A 15,527-nucleotide genomic window follows, 5' to 3' on the forward strand; every position below is an offset into this window, starting at 1 on the left:
AACAAAATTGGAAAATTTAATGACGATATGCGCATTGGTATGTAGATACTGCAAATGTTTGTGGATGAACTATAGCACAAATGTAAAACTTATATCTACAATGTGTAATAATGAATGTAAAAAGTTTATGTGCTTACCGTACTTTACTAAACATCACTGACAGTAAAATCAGATTTTGGAATAAAAGGACTAGTGCTAATTTTGTACTGTAATTTTATTATTTTTGATTACTTAGAAAACGTATATGTACATTAACATTAACACATTAACAATGAATTTAATTTAATTAGAAGATATTAATTGGGAGAGTAATGCCGCCAATGATACTGACAACACATAAATGATATGTGCATCATTATGAGGCGAGGAGTAGCACTAGTGCACTCACTTTTTTTTATTTGAGGTTAGTATTAAATTTTCACTATATATACATATAAAAACATGCTTTAAAAATTAAAAACAGTTATAATTTGTTATGGTCTGACAGACAGGTTTTCCCTTGTGCACTGTGGCACCAGAACTACTTCCTATACACTAGGCCAGCCAACATATTAAAAAATATAGGTAATATTTGATATGTTCTTAAAATTAATGTGAACCATTTGTTTTCATAATTATTTTAGTTTATCACCAAATATTTTCTGAAAAAGTATTTGTATCTCATAAGATCCACTGTGTAGTACATACTTGAATTTTAGTTGAGGTTATGTTTGATCGCTTACAAAACTGTATGCATTTATATTTACATTTACAGCATGTTTTCTGCTGTCATTCTGAAATTTATTCATAATCTTTGCTTTTTGAATTTTATAAATTTCATTTATTATATTTCTTGAACAGCTTTGTTATAAAATATTAAATTTCTGCCAGATGACATTACTGCCATGGTAAACATACCTTTGGCAATATCATTAAATAGTGATGATGAACTGAAAACTGTTTTCTAAAACAGTTTATGCCTGCAAAGCCACATAGATGGGGATACAAAATATTCATTCTTGCTGGAATAAGGGGCTTTGCAAACAAAGTAGAATGAGACTTAGGACCGAGTGCAAATATAATTGTAAGATTCTCGAATGATTTCGAGAACTATCACTATAAGCTATATTTTGATAATTATTACATAACTCTTCCTCTTCTTGTGGAACTGGAAAAGAGGCAGATTCATGGTCCGAGTACCTTTTGCAGAAATCGATTTCTCGGCATTAAACTTTGTAATGAAAAGTATATGAGCAAAATGCCTTGTGGGTACTCTGAAAAGTGCACTACTTCAATTGAAGTAGTAGAGATATCAGCAGTAGGAAAAGATAACAGAACTGTTATCTTGGCCTCAAAATTTGTAGAAGAACCTAAAACATCAGTAAAAAAGTATGATAGAAAAGAACGCAAAACAATTAATGTCGAATGTCCCCAAATAGTTACTATATACAATAAACATATGGGAGAAGTTGACTTATCAAACAGCACGATAGGTATAGGAATAGTTTAAGAAGCAAAACATGGTATGTTAGTTTGTTTTACCGTTTACTAGGCTTGGTAATTGTAAATTCCTGGTTGCTGTATAAAAGGGGTTGTTCGGAAGGAGGTGAAAAAACTAAATTAAGGCTTGCTCAGTTTCTCACAGAAATCGGAGTAGCCTTATGCAAGTACGGGGAACCCATCACTCCATCAAAAGGTCAGACACGAAATGAAGTTGAAGAACAGATACGACTAAACAACAAAAAGGTCCAGCTGCTATAGCACCACCAAGAGATGTGAGACTGGATCAAACATCATACTGTCTCCTCTTTTGTGATACATGTCCCGCTTAGATCCAAACCAATTTTTGGGACATGGAAGTAAAGCAACGTGGGGAAACATTTGTTAAACAATTTTTCTATTATTTAGGATGCATTCTGCGTGTAATATAAGTTTTTTCATCACAAATAAAAAAGTTATGCAGTAAGGGTTATTATGTCTGGAAAGTGATAAAATACAAGAATTTTCTTGTATTTTAACATTATCTAAGTGACACTCTACGTTACTTTTTGAAAATTTTTCATTTTAATCATACTAAGGTTTTACTACGATAACTATTATTTCTTTCTAATTCTATAATATTAATATATATAAACTTATATAGCACACACATGATAATTTGTATTTTTGTATACATTATAAATGTATACAGGTTTAGCAGTAATATATTTCTAACTAATAAGTATTATTATACAATTACAACAATGTTTGCATATCAACAAAATAACATGTATTGACTTCTTTTTACTTACAGTTAAATAATATAATAATAATACATATTAAAAAATTAACAAATCTATAAAATAAGATTTAAATTATATTTTCGTATTAACAAAAATGTTTTTCATGTACAAATAAAAATATTATAGGTGAAATATTATTATATGGCCATCAATTAATAAATTTTTTTATTGGAATATATAAAAATTGATTAGCAATCTTTTTTATCATTTGAAATATACTGACAGTATATATTGTCTTGCAAAAATTTTGAAATAATTCAGAATTAGCTTGAAATGCTATAATAATTATAAAACTCATATAGCATTGCCATTCTATTATATTTTCTGAGTTTATTTTAATTTTTAAATATTAATAAACAAAATTATTGATGTTTTTATAAAAAAATCAAGAATTACTGTTTATAGAATGTGCATATCAGAGCACAATCTGCTAGATAATTGATTAATTGTTATAGAGTATCCATTTAAACTGACCTGCTTTACTATATGATTAAATTTTGCATTAACACATTCATAATTGATCACATGGATTCACATGATGTGTCAGATCTGTATGATTTAGCAAATATTAATTTTAGTTTTTAATGGCAAAATTAAACAAGTTGTTGGATTTTTATTTACAAAGCCTATAATATGCTGTATTGTGCAATGAACAATTTCTAGTTTCTACGAAGACACTTAAAACCTGAAATGCAATAAATGTATTCATCATAAAGTAAACCAAAGTTTTTGCACAAAGCATAAACTTACAAACTATAACAGATATGGGAATGTATGAGGTTATATATACGAGGTGCGACAATAAAGTAATGAGCCTGATTTTTCTTTGCAAGATGTGGCAACTCTGCAGCTTGCGTAGGCACACCATCTTTGCCCTTGGTCTATAAGCTACTTCTAGTCCAAGCGGTTCATTGATGCAACTGCTCAGTCATGAGTTGTGCTGTAATAAGTGAGCATGTGTTTGTCTCTCGTCACAGAAATGAAACCGCAAAATATTGTAACGTTGTAATGGCAACGGTATGCCATTTCTTTTTGCGTTAAATTGGATGAAAACGCGACAACTTACGGTAAGCTTCAGAAGGCTTTTGGAGAGGAGGTTATGTCAAGAGCTCAAGTTTTTCGGCGGCATAAAATGTTTAGTGAAGGCAGAACGAATGTTGAAGATGAAGACCGCAGTGGACGACCATCAACCTCACGGACAGATGTCAACTTGACCGGGGTGCGTGAAATCGTACGAACTGATCGAAGATTATCCGTGAAAATGATCGCAGAAGAACTCAACATCGATCGAGAAACGGTTCGTCTAATATTAACTGAAGATCTTGGTATGAGAAAGATTTGTGTAAAAATGGTCCCCAAAATTCTCACACAACAGCGAGAAACACGGAAAAATGTGGCAGCCGATCTGTTAGAGCAAACGGAAATCGATCCAGATTTGTTGAGCCGTGTTATCACTGGTGATGGAGGTTGGTTTTTTCAATATGATCGAGACAAAACGACAAAGTTCGCAATGGTGCTCAAAGGGATTACAGAGACCAAAAAAAGCTCGCATGTCAAAGTCAAAAGTGAAATGCATGCTTGTGTGCTTCTTCGATTCCAAGGGAATTGTTCATAAAGAGTGGGTGCCTCCTGGACAAACAGTTAACCGATATTTCTAAAAAGAAATTTTATAAAGACTTCATAAACGAGTTCTTCGTGTCCGTGCCAACATTGCTGATAATTGTATTCTGCATCACGATAATGCACCATTCCATACTGCTCTGTCAGTACAACAATTTTTAACCTTATACAAATTTCAGTACTACCACAGCCACCTTATTCACCAGATATCGCTCCGTGCGACTTTTTTCTATTTCCAAGAGTCAAAATGGCGGTCAAGGGACACCATTTTCAAACAACATAAGATGTCCAAAAAGCTGTGACGAGGGTCTTGGAGGATATTACAGAAGATGAGTTCCAGAAATGTTACCATCAATGGCAGAAGCGCTGGAATAAGTGTGTGCAATCAGAGGGGAACTACTTTGAAGGAGACAACACTAAACATGACTAAAACGGTAAGCAACATTTTTTTTCACACCAGTCTCATTACTTTATTGTCGCACCTCGTATATATATATATATATATTTTATATACACACACATTGCAAGATTTTCTAAAGTAGAGAATGCAACACAAATTTCAATCCTGTAGATACATATATTAACACCTGCAAAATAGCAAATCTTTTACTTAAAAAAAAATCCAGTATGATGCCCACATAATAGTGCTATACAAACTAATAATTAACTAATAGCATGTATTGATATGTTAAATAAATTTCTCAGGATTAGATCCTCATAAATCTGTCATTCTCATTTATTTGTACAATTAATATTTATTAATAGCTTTTTTTCTAAATTTAATTCACGTTTCATATGAAATTAAATGTTAAATTTTCTTAAAATAATTTTTAAATGCTCACCCAATATAAGCATGATTATATTAAATATTACAGAATAACGTTTACCTGGTACAAAATCAATGTGATTTATTACTTTCTTATTTTACGAATACCTAATTTTTATACACCTCGAGATTTGTTAACTTGTAAGAAATATACAGTTGTCTAAGAAAAAAACATAAAATACCCGTTCATTATTAAAAAATTTCAATTTCAATTTTTCTTTTTTCTAAATAATAAAAATAGTTTGACGTCAATTTCTGATTTATTTTTTATGAATTAAATTAAAAAAATATTAATTCATTTAAATATTTCTATTATTACTGTAATAAAAATAAATTAACAATTTTGATCTTTAAAAAGTAGCTGAATATCAAAGGCTATAGTATTTTTCGGACTATTTTCTGGGGTTTTATTGTTTTCTTTCAGAAAAAGACAGAAAGGTGTGATTTTTAACAATTTATGTTCCTGTTTCTTTCAAAACCAGACATCTACGAGAAGTCTTTATTTCAAACACGGACATCTGTCCAACGAGTCAATGGCAGATTAGAATTCCTATTGACAAAACTTCATTTCATAAAATCGAAATTATCTTTTTAAACAAATAATATCCAAAAATTAAGTTTTTAATTTTTATAATTGAAATAGTTTAATTAATGGTCTTTATTCACAAAATTATACAATAGAGAAACTCAAACCTTTTGACTTTCAGGAACAATGTAAAAACACATTTAACAGCTTGACTGCTTTGAGATTTGATTCTGGATCTTAAGTAATATTTGCAGCTGGCTATGAGGCCCATTTTGATGTCTCAGTCCAATAGTGATTTCAAACTGTTGTTTCTAGTGCACGAAAAAAACATCATACTGTCATAGAGCAAATCATGATCATTCAAACAGTGGGATGCCGATTTTCATGAGGTCCAACTACTCGAACTGTTTACATATCCATATTAGGCAATTTAAAAAAAATGAATATGCTTCTTAAAAAATCTAAAATAATATTATTCTTGTATATTAATTTTTTTTTTTTTGCTTGACTAACTCACCACATAAGCTTGAAATTGTACATGAGAGGTGTAAATTGGATTTTGTAGCGTATGAAAAATATTATGCCTGACTGAAATTTGAACCCAGACCCTCCAGATTAAAGGCTGAGAATCTACCACTCCAACATCGAGCCTGGCAATATTTCAAATAAATTTTAATAAAGTTTTGCTTCAACAGGAAATGTATTTTTATCAATCTTCGTTTCTTTTTTGGGTTTTAAACTAACTTTTTTTGTAATTAGTTTAGCCACAAAACATATGTAAACTTACATCTGTATTAAACAATTTTAAAATTAACATCTGAAAATAGTGAAGAAAACACATTTACCGGTAGACTAGAATATGATATATAATGACTTATTTATAGGATTGTCAAGGTTGTCAAATGAAAAACCTCATTAATGATTGTACATCATTATGAATGGTTGGAGGGATAAAAAGTATGTAATTCTATAGATTCTTTGAAACAATTATATGGTCTTGCGCTCATACAAAAATCAACATTAAAGCAAGTAGAGATTCAGATCTTTTTTTAAGACGAAATAGAGTTTTTAAAGGTATATTTCTGATTAATGACTAAGTTTTATTCTATTAAACAAACTGTAATTTTTTCAATTTTTTTATAATTTTTAAGAAAGTATATTTTTATGATGCATAGTAATTTAACTAAATTATTCTTCACTATAATTTTTTGAAAGCTTTATAGATATATTTTGCAGGAAAAGAATGTGAAATAAATATTACACAATATGATTTAACAAAAATATTCATGAAATGAAAATTTTAAGCAGTTATAATGTACATGGATGATTCAAATTCTTTTTCTTCATCATCTCATTATTGGAGCAATGGTGAATTATATTAATCACCTACATGAAAGTAAATGAGAAAGAATAGGTGTGAAATACTACTTGGTATGCTCCACTATGCAAAACAGCTCGAGCTGATGACAGGCTTTATAATGTACAAGAGGTGATTGATGCTATTTTAGCAAATTATAGAATGATATAGTTCTAGAAATCAGTGTTTATAAATGAAAGCACGGTACTATTTTTAAGTTGAATTTTCTTCAGATAATATTTAAAAAGCAAATGCTATATTTATAGCGTAAAAGTTTTTAAATTTTGTGTTAAGGATTTACTTCATTTTACTTCAATATAAAGTATATTGAAGTAAAAAAAAAATGTCAAAGACAGTTTTGAAAAAGTAATTCTAATACTAGCGGAATCTTATCTTGGTTATGGTTCTACATACCAACAATCGGTACTGAAGTGTTCAATTTGCTAAACATCTATTAAATCGTAGAACACATTTAGCTGACACGATAAGAATAAATAAAAAATCTAATCCACCAGATGTCACTGAATGGAAATTGATATTGGATGACTGTGTTGCAGAGAAAAATGAAAACAATGTTATAATTCTCAAGCGGTAAGGTAAAATAGATATCCTCGTAATCATACAGTTCAAGAAATTTCCTCACGTAACCGATAAAATGGTCACAAATCAAATTTGACAAAAACAAATTACAAAGCTTGCAGCAGTGATATATTTTAATAAAGAGAAATGTTACAGACCTATCAGATCAAATGATGTCATGCAGTAGCCCACTTAGAAGATCAGTCAAGCAGTACTAGAAAATAGTTTTTGATCTTTTAATCACAACCAGTACTGTAAAAGCATTATGTATTCATTACATTGTCATAAAAAAGACAATAACAAAATTTAAAGAATAAATAGTATTATCATTATTTGGACCACATTCATGAAGAAAATGTACTGCTGATAAATCAGTAAAGAGACTAGATGTAAATGATGTTATAAAAAACGTTTTAACTTGTGGCAAAGAAATGTAACTCAAGTTAAGGCCCAGAACATAGTACATTCCAGTATCAGGAATGTACTATGCATATGTGTGTGGGCTGTGTTTTTTCTACAACACTATTACGTTGAAATAATCAGATAAAATTGTAAATAGATTGTTTTAAAAAGATGTACATAGATCCCCCTTAAATATTTTTAGAAACTGCTACATTCATTAGAAATATTGTATTATAAGATTCCTTTTGAATTTGTTATTGCAAGGTAAAATAAAACGGTGAGTATATAGAAATATTGGATGCAAATTTTTTCCACGTGTGTTGTAAACCATATAAATCTAAATAATTTCAGATGTGAAGTGAAATAGTTTTTTTCCTTACTTCATTCTTGTAAATAAAACAGTGTATTGTAAATTATAAGACATAAAATATTCCTAATTCATTGTATTTATCATTTTTTGAGGTTATCAATTTTATGTCTCGCTTCTTTTATTATAATTACACTTTTTTATTTTAAAAATAACACTTTTTTTTAATTATAATTAACTTTTTTATAAAATTTATGATAGAATGAAATTTTGTATAGAAAACATATACACAGAAAAGAAAAGAAAATGTTATAGCATTGCAGATTTGGGTGTTGCAGTCAACCTGTTAAATGTACTAAGTAGTTTTACAACATATATCTAGTATTAAAAGAATTAAATATTTTCAAAAAGAAATGAACCAAGTACAGCTTTATGAAAATAGGAAATTCCACAATCCTGAGGGATATATACGTATTGCAGCTACCACAAGACAAATTTAACAATCAAGAAGTTCATCTTTTATAAGCTTACTGTACTGTAATTGTATTAAATGTGTTAGAAGGTATTTTAACATACTTCTTAAAGGGCAATTTTTTTAAATTTTTTTCTTCTAAAATTTGATCGGTAGAATTAAAAAATTTAACACACAATATGACGTTTAGTCTGTACACTGGGCTAATTGCCTAGCACAAGATAAAAATCTGAAATTAAAAATAAACTTATCATATTCTTAACAAAAAAAAAACAACCCTTACTAAATAAATAATCACGCACGCATGCGTGCACACACACATACACATATATACACACGAGCATGTGCACACAGAACACAAAAAAAAATTAACTAAAATTTGTTTTATCAATACATGCCAATAATATCAATAACTTGTCAATAATAAATAAAATAAATATACAAAAATTATCGTTGCAAATCAGCTGATTTCGAGGTCAAAAGTTATAAGGTTTAAATCCTAGTAAAGGCAGTTACTATAACATTTGATTTGAATACTAGATCATGAATACCAGTGTTCTTTGGTGGTTGGGTTGGAAGACTATACTTCTTTTACATTCATACATATAATCCTCATTCATCCTCTGAAGTAATACCTTACAGTGGTTCTGGAGGCTAAACAGAAAAAGAAAGGCGTGAAGGATGTTTGGCTCTACTACAAGTCCTGTCAAATAGGCCCAGAAAAATTAAACTATTAAAACTAAGGTTACAGTAACCAATTTTTCATTTACATTCATTTTTCTTAATACAATTCAATAATATTTAACTGTTGTAAATAAAAATACATCCACTAGTATGATTTTTAATATCTTGTTTGAAAATAAACTGATACTAAAGAAAAACTTGTTTTTGAGCTTTCATAAGAAAAGTTCAGGGCTTTCCCAAGCACCTATTTAGGTGGAGATAAATTTATTCAACTTTCCATGACTTTAACCCACCGGGTTGGTCTAGTGGTGAACACGTCTACCCAAATCAGCTGGTTTGGAAGTCGAGAGTTCCAGCATTCAAATCCGAGTAAAGTCTTTTTACATGGATTTGAATACTAGATCGTGGATACCGGTGTTCTTTGGTGGTTGGATTTCAATTTACCACACATCTCAGGAATGGTCGATCTGAGATGATCAAGACTACATTTCATTTACACTCATACATATTATCCTCCTTCATCCTTTGAAAAAATGCCTTATGGTGGTTCCAAAGGCTAAACGGAAAGAGAGATTAAGAGAGGCTATATTTACAAAGCAGTTGTTAAATTATTCAACAATTAAAACAGGGTTTTCAGTGTTTGTTCCATTTTATTCCAGCTGAAGAGAATAATCTTTGGCAATGTTGTGGTTTCTTTCTTAGTTTACAATTTTCCACATTGCTTTGGTCTTATTTTGAGCATTATTTATCATTTTGGTTGTTGCTTTCTTTCTTAAGCTCTTTAAGTAGAGGTCATATTTTTTTACTTCAGGAATTCTTTCACTTTGTCCTCTTGTGATGCAATGAAAAGGTACCTTTGTTGAGCTTGCAAAAAATGTTCCTTCTACAATTTTATTTCATTATCAAAATGAAGAGGGGTTTTCATTTTCTAGAAACAGTTTTTTTTTTAAAGCGTATACAATATCTAGGTTATATGTGAAGATTTCAAAGAAGATATTGTAAACAATTTCTACACATGATGAACTGTAGACATTATCCCACAATTGTTTCTTGAAGAGATATTTAAGCAATCTTATGTTATCATTGTATTTTCTTTGCTCGATTGTAATCCTGGTGATATTATTCCTTCCAATATCTATGGAGTGGATTTGTCCTGCAAATCTGAGATGTAAGTAAAAATTACTTAACTGTTCAGCTATAGAATGATCGGTGCAGTTCATATCTATAGAAGTTCTGTTATGTAGAGTGATTTGTGTGGGTGGTAAGTCAAGCCTGGTGATGTTTGAGCTGGGCTCAAGGCAGTCCATGTTGATATCCCCATCACAATAATTTTTTTCTTCCATACAGGCAAGCTTTCAAGAACTTCTGCGATCACATCTTGGATTCCTTCAGTTACCTTGTGATTTGTAAATTTCAACTATGAAAATGCCACTCTTATTAACGATTAGTTTTACGGTACAACCTCACAGGTATGCTCAATACCAAGGGTTTTTGAGTTGTGACTCTCTATTACGTTCAACAGCTCTTGACTTACAAATATGCCAACGCCTCCTTTTATGTGGTTCTGGTTATGTAATATTCAATGAGGACATAGCCACATATACATTGTATTAAAGCATTACATATAATAAATTGTTAAGTTGAAATTAGCGTTAAAAAATTGTATAATCAAAAAACAGGATTTAAAAACAGCATTTACCAATTTTTTTTTGAATTTGCACAATTTTCCTTATTTTCAACATGAGTTCTTAATGAAATCTCAAAAAGTATAAATAATTTACAAGACTTTATAAAATTCCTAAAAATGCCATTAAAGATCTTTTAAACATGAAAAAATTTTCATGTAAGGAGATGTTTGTATCAACATATAATTTATTGAGTTTTATGTTTGTACATACGTGCAACTGTTTATATACAAACATTATTTAGCCTAAAAAACGAAATTAAGTTGTCCAAGATTATCATACAAGGAAAGAGAGAAAGAAATATCGACATCAAAAAATATAATATTAAATTATTTCCAAAGATCTGACCATCCATAAAGACTAGCTTAATAAAGAACTGTCAAATAATGTAAAATAGTGTAGAAAAAAATCCCTTTCAGCATGCTGAAGCAACATTTTGATCATCCTTTGCTGTAAGGATTGGTCATATCAAAAATTGTTTAAGATAAAAATTTTAAGTAATATTTAGAGGACTAACAACCACTTTAAACCGATTCAATACTGTGCCTATTAAGGGAGGTATTTTTTTTTTGTCTTCAAAAGCACAGTTTTTCCAAGTTTTATAAGATAATCGTTTTAAAGTTTACACGCTTACATTTTTATCCGCTAAAATCCTCTATGAAAAACAAAAATTACAAATAACTGTTCCTGAAAAACGAAGGAATGAACCCGGTTCAAAAGTGCAAAAAGTATTCTGTGAAAGTTATATAAAATTCTATTAGTTTCAAATTTCATCGTTTGAATTTTTTGCTAAAATATAGTGTTAATTAAAAAATGTGCTTTTACAACAAGAGAAACAGGTTTATTTAATTTGTTGTCCTATTACTAATTTTTGTAAAGCGTATGAGCAAGGAAAACTAAAATAGGTTTATTCTCTAAATTTTGTTAAAGTAGGTTATATCAGTCGCATGTAATCTTAACAAATAATAAAAAAGACAGGAATCCAAATAACGATGCATTACTGTTAACATAAAAATAAATTGCATGTGCAGTACAACTTGAAGGTGTCACAGCATTTCACCCAAACAAAACCAATTCTAAAATAAAGCTAGTATTTACAATACACTACAACATAACACATACACATCATTATTTAAATAAGAATTAATTAATCTACTTATAGCAAGCTATATTGATATAAATATATAAGAAAAAATGTAGTTTTTTTTAAAGACCTAAGAAAAGCAACCCGCATACACATCCTCAAAAAAAATTATTTTTTTTAGCACCGTGTGGTTTTCATAATTTTCAGCAAAAATTCAATGAATAGGCAGCTTTATCATATATGTAAGTTACAATGGCAAAAACAAGAAAAACAAATATGCAATTCTGCCATTAAATAATTATCTACAGAGTACACACTTTTTGAATGTAAATAATTTTTTAGGACAGCTTTAAATTAATACTACTGATACTTAAAGTGCCATTTGGAAAGTATTAAAAAATTATATTCTTGAATAAAAAAGACCTCTATCAAAAGAAGTTAGTCTGCGATCCGATACGTATGTTTACTTTTTTATCCTTTGTTAGTTGTGGACAATCTGAGATCTTAAGAGATTTTATATTTTTTTTAAATTTATGTGGGTGACAGCTCTGAACTCTACTGTTGGTTGGCCTTGAACCATGTGCTCTTTAGTCACACTCTTGTTATGTTCATTGTACTTAGCAAGACTCTTCTGGATCTGGTCGACTCCCACTATTTAAATCATAGGTTTTTTAACTTAATATTTACTTGAATTTTAATATATGATTTTTATAATTATTTCAGAAAAATAAATAATTTTGATTTTATGTTATAAATAATATAATAACAATTAAAATTACAATAACAGAAGGGAAAGTGTTTATCTACTCTCCGGTCTAATAATGATGACATGTTAAAAAATAGGGCTAGAAGAAAAAACAACAGCTATTGTTGTTTTATAGCAAAACTAAATGGAATGTAATGATACTAAGTCGGAATGGACACTTAGATCAAATGTATGCCTGCTATGATGTACCCAGAGCCGTTAAGCGCTGTAATTTATTTCATTATTCTAAACGCTGCTGGAGTAAACAGTCAAATTATTCACGCTGATAATAAAAGTAAGATTAAAAGCTGGTGTTTTTTTCACATAATTTATCAATTGCTTTGGTCTCTAACCACCAGCTGAAATATGACCCAAAACGTTTTTTCCTACTGGCTTGAAGCGGTACGTGGAAATGGAACCTGCTACTTGCTTTAATACTAGCCAAAAGAGACTTCTGTTTGCTTTACATAAGTAAAAAATTAAGAAAGCTTATGAAATAGATTTGCCGTGTTTGCAAAGCCAGGTAACATTGTAGAATGAGAAGCAAAACTGGCTGTGATTAAATTGTTTCTCTAACGATACAAATGACTGAGAGATTGACAAACTTAATAAACGTTTTCCTTTTTTAGTTCTATTTTACATTCCTATAATTTTATAGGATATAAATGTGAAGAATACAGAACAATTAGTTTAACTAGTCATGCATCAAAAATCTTAACTAGAATTCTATACAGAAGAATTGAGAGGAGAGTGGAGGAAGTGTTAGGAGAAGACCAATTTGGTTTCAGGAAAAGTATAGGGAGAAGGGAAGCAATTTTAGGCCTCAGATTAATAGTAGAAGGAAGAGTAAAGAAAAACAAACCGACATACTTGGCGTTTATAGATCTAGAAAAGGCATTCGATAACGTAGACTGGAATAAAATGTTCAGCATTTAAAAAAAATTAGGGTTCAAATACAGAGATAGAAGAACAATTGCTAACATATACAGGAACCAAACAGCTGGATTGTAACAATGTAACTTAAAGAATGGATAAACCTGTCACACTGTGCTTCTTGGTTAAACATAACATTGCAGATTGTGTGGCCAGAATTCCCATTATATTGATGGTAATTTTGTTGTCCATAAAGCAAAACCTTTAGGTTTTTTATTTGAAAAATTATTGTCGGATGATAAAACTGATTTTGTTTACGAATATTGAGCGAACAGTTTTACTCTGAAGCATGTTTATAAAACACTAAGCTTGTAATCATTATCGATTACTTTTACGCCTAAATATTTTCTCGTATAATGTGTAAAGTCCAATTTGTGGGCTTTTTAAAAACATAACCTTTTAGGATAAAAAAAGTGCTTTCAGATCATTATTAAGGCATACTTTATGAAAAAGTAAACTGTATAATCAGTTACCCGTCAGCTTATATTACAATTAAAAGATTTAGTTTTACAGAAACAATATTGTTCTGTTGATGCAAATACAATTATATGATTTATCTGCGTCCACTTTACATGTACAGATATTAGTATATGTTCAAAATGATTTTCAGTAGCGATTTCTTTACTGTTAATATTTTGAAGTAATATTTCATAATTAATTTATTTACCTTACCGTCATTTCATGTGTTTGATTAAATAATTAATATGAACTTTAAACACAATTTCGTTTTACAAATTTTATAATTTGTTCGGATCCGGAAAAAATATTTATATATAAAGTAGCAAGTTAGGTTAAATAATTGGTTATAAGAATCAACCTTACCGACAGTTTATATTATATCACTAGAGTTTTGGGTCATTTGACCATCATCAGGAGATAGATTTTTTTGTAATTAAAATTAAAAACGTAAACAAACTATTATTAACAAAACAAGCCATCTTGTAACTCTATGGTCAGTTAGGCAACTTGATAATTATTAATTTAAATAGAAAATCATCTTCAAATTTTATATGTCCCTTTATTAATTTATTGTTGTAAAAATATACATAATTTTTTTGAGGTTGCTGGTGTAATCAAAATTGTTGTAAAATCTAATATATAAATAAAATTATCCGGGCTGTAATTATGTTCATTTTATAAAATGTGTTTAGCATAATTGGATTTATCGAAACGGCCTTTCTTTACTATTAATATGTTATTTAGCTCTAATAGAAAAAGAACGGTTGGTCATTACAGTATATTGTTGACGGTAGTTTTCACGTTTTAAACTATACCAATCTTGTCTATCTAAGATATTTATTTCCTTATTTTAGTAGAATCGCTATTGTGTATAAAATTGATCGTTTTAAAAAGTTAACTTAAAAAGTAATAGAATTTTAAATACATCGTTACATATATTTTTTCTTTAAATTGAGATTATACCAACCGGGTTGGTAGTTGTGAACGCGTTCTTTGCAAATCAGCTGATTTCGTAGTCGCGAGTACAAGTTCAAATCGTAGCAATATGATTTGTAATACTCATTATTTCAGAAATAATACCCTCGGTGATTCACGGATACTACAGAAAAAAATTAGAAATTGAGATCACGTTATATAGATTGTGTATATCAAAGCTTTTCCCGTGATTTTCATAACCTATCCTGCTTGTGAAATTAAAAAAATAAAATATTTTATCAAACAAGGCTAAAATGCTTCGTTTGTAAGTAACGGTTAATGAATGATTTCGCTCGGATTTCAGCAAACCCGGTGCAAGAGGTCGTACTGAAAATTTATAGGACAATAATTAAGGTGCAGAATTAGTGATTTTTATTGGTTTTTTACCTTAAAAATTTAATAAAATAGCCATCAAAACATCTGCAATAGGTTTTAAGAAATCTGGGATGAAAATCAATAATTTAGAGTAAAAAACCCGTTATTATGTTTGATCTACAATAACTTTGTTAAATGGGTAATAAACATGTAAAACTTGTAGAGAATGTAATTCTGAAAATAAAGGTGCAAGATAAGTAGAATAAAACAAACAAAGTTTAGAAAAATTAGAATTCA

General features: G+C 29.4%; 1 long non-coding RNA gene across 4 annotated transcripts in view; it reads right to left on the bottom strand.

Moving 5' to 3' along the window:
* LOC142327679 (uncharacterized) overlaps positions 1–15,527 on the bottom strand; it is an 81,830-nt gene that overhangs the window by 14,671 nt on the left and 51,632 nt on the right. For all 4 annotated transcript variants that reach the window (XR_012757057.1, XR_012757059.1, XR_012757056.1 and 1 more), the window contains one exon: positions 2,736–2,946. This is a non-coding gene — a long non-coding RNA (uncharacterized LOC142327679). The remainder of the gene's footprint in view (positions 1–2,735; positions 2,947–15,527) is intronic.

The sequence above is a fragment of the Lycorma delicatula genome, chromosome 7, assembly GCF_047948215.1.
Source record: "Lycorma delicatula isolate Av1 chromosome 7, ASM4794821v1, whole genome shotgun sequence".
In the NCBI taxonomy this organism is placed as follows: domain Eukaryota; kingdom Metazoa; phylum Arthropoda; class Insecta; order Hemiptera; family Fulgoridae; genus Lycorma; species Lycorma delicatula.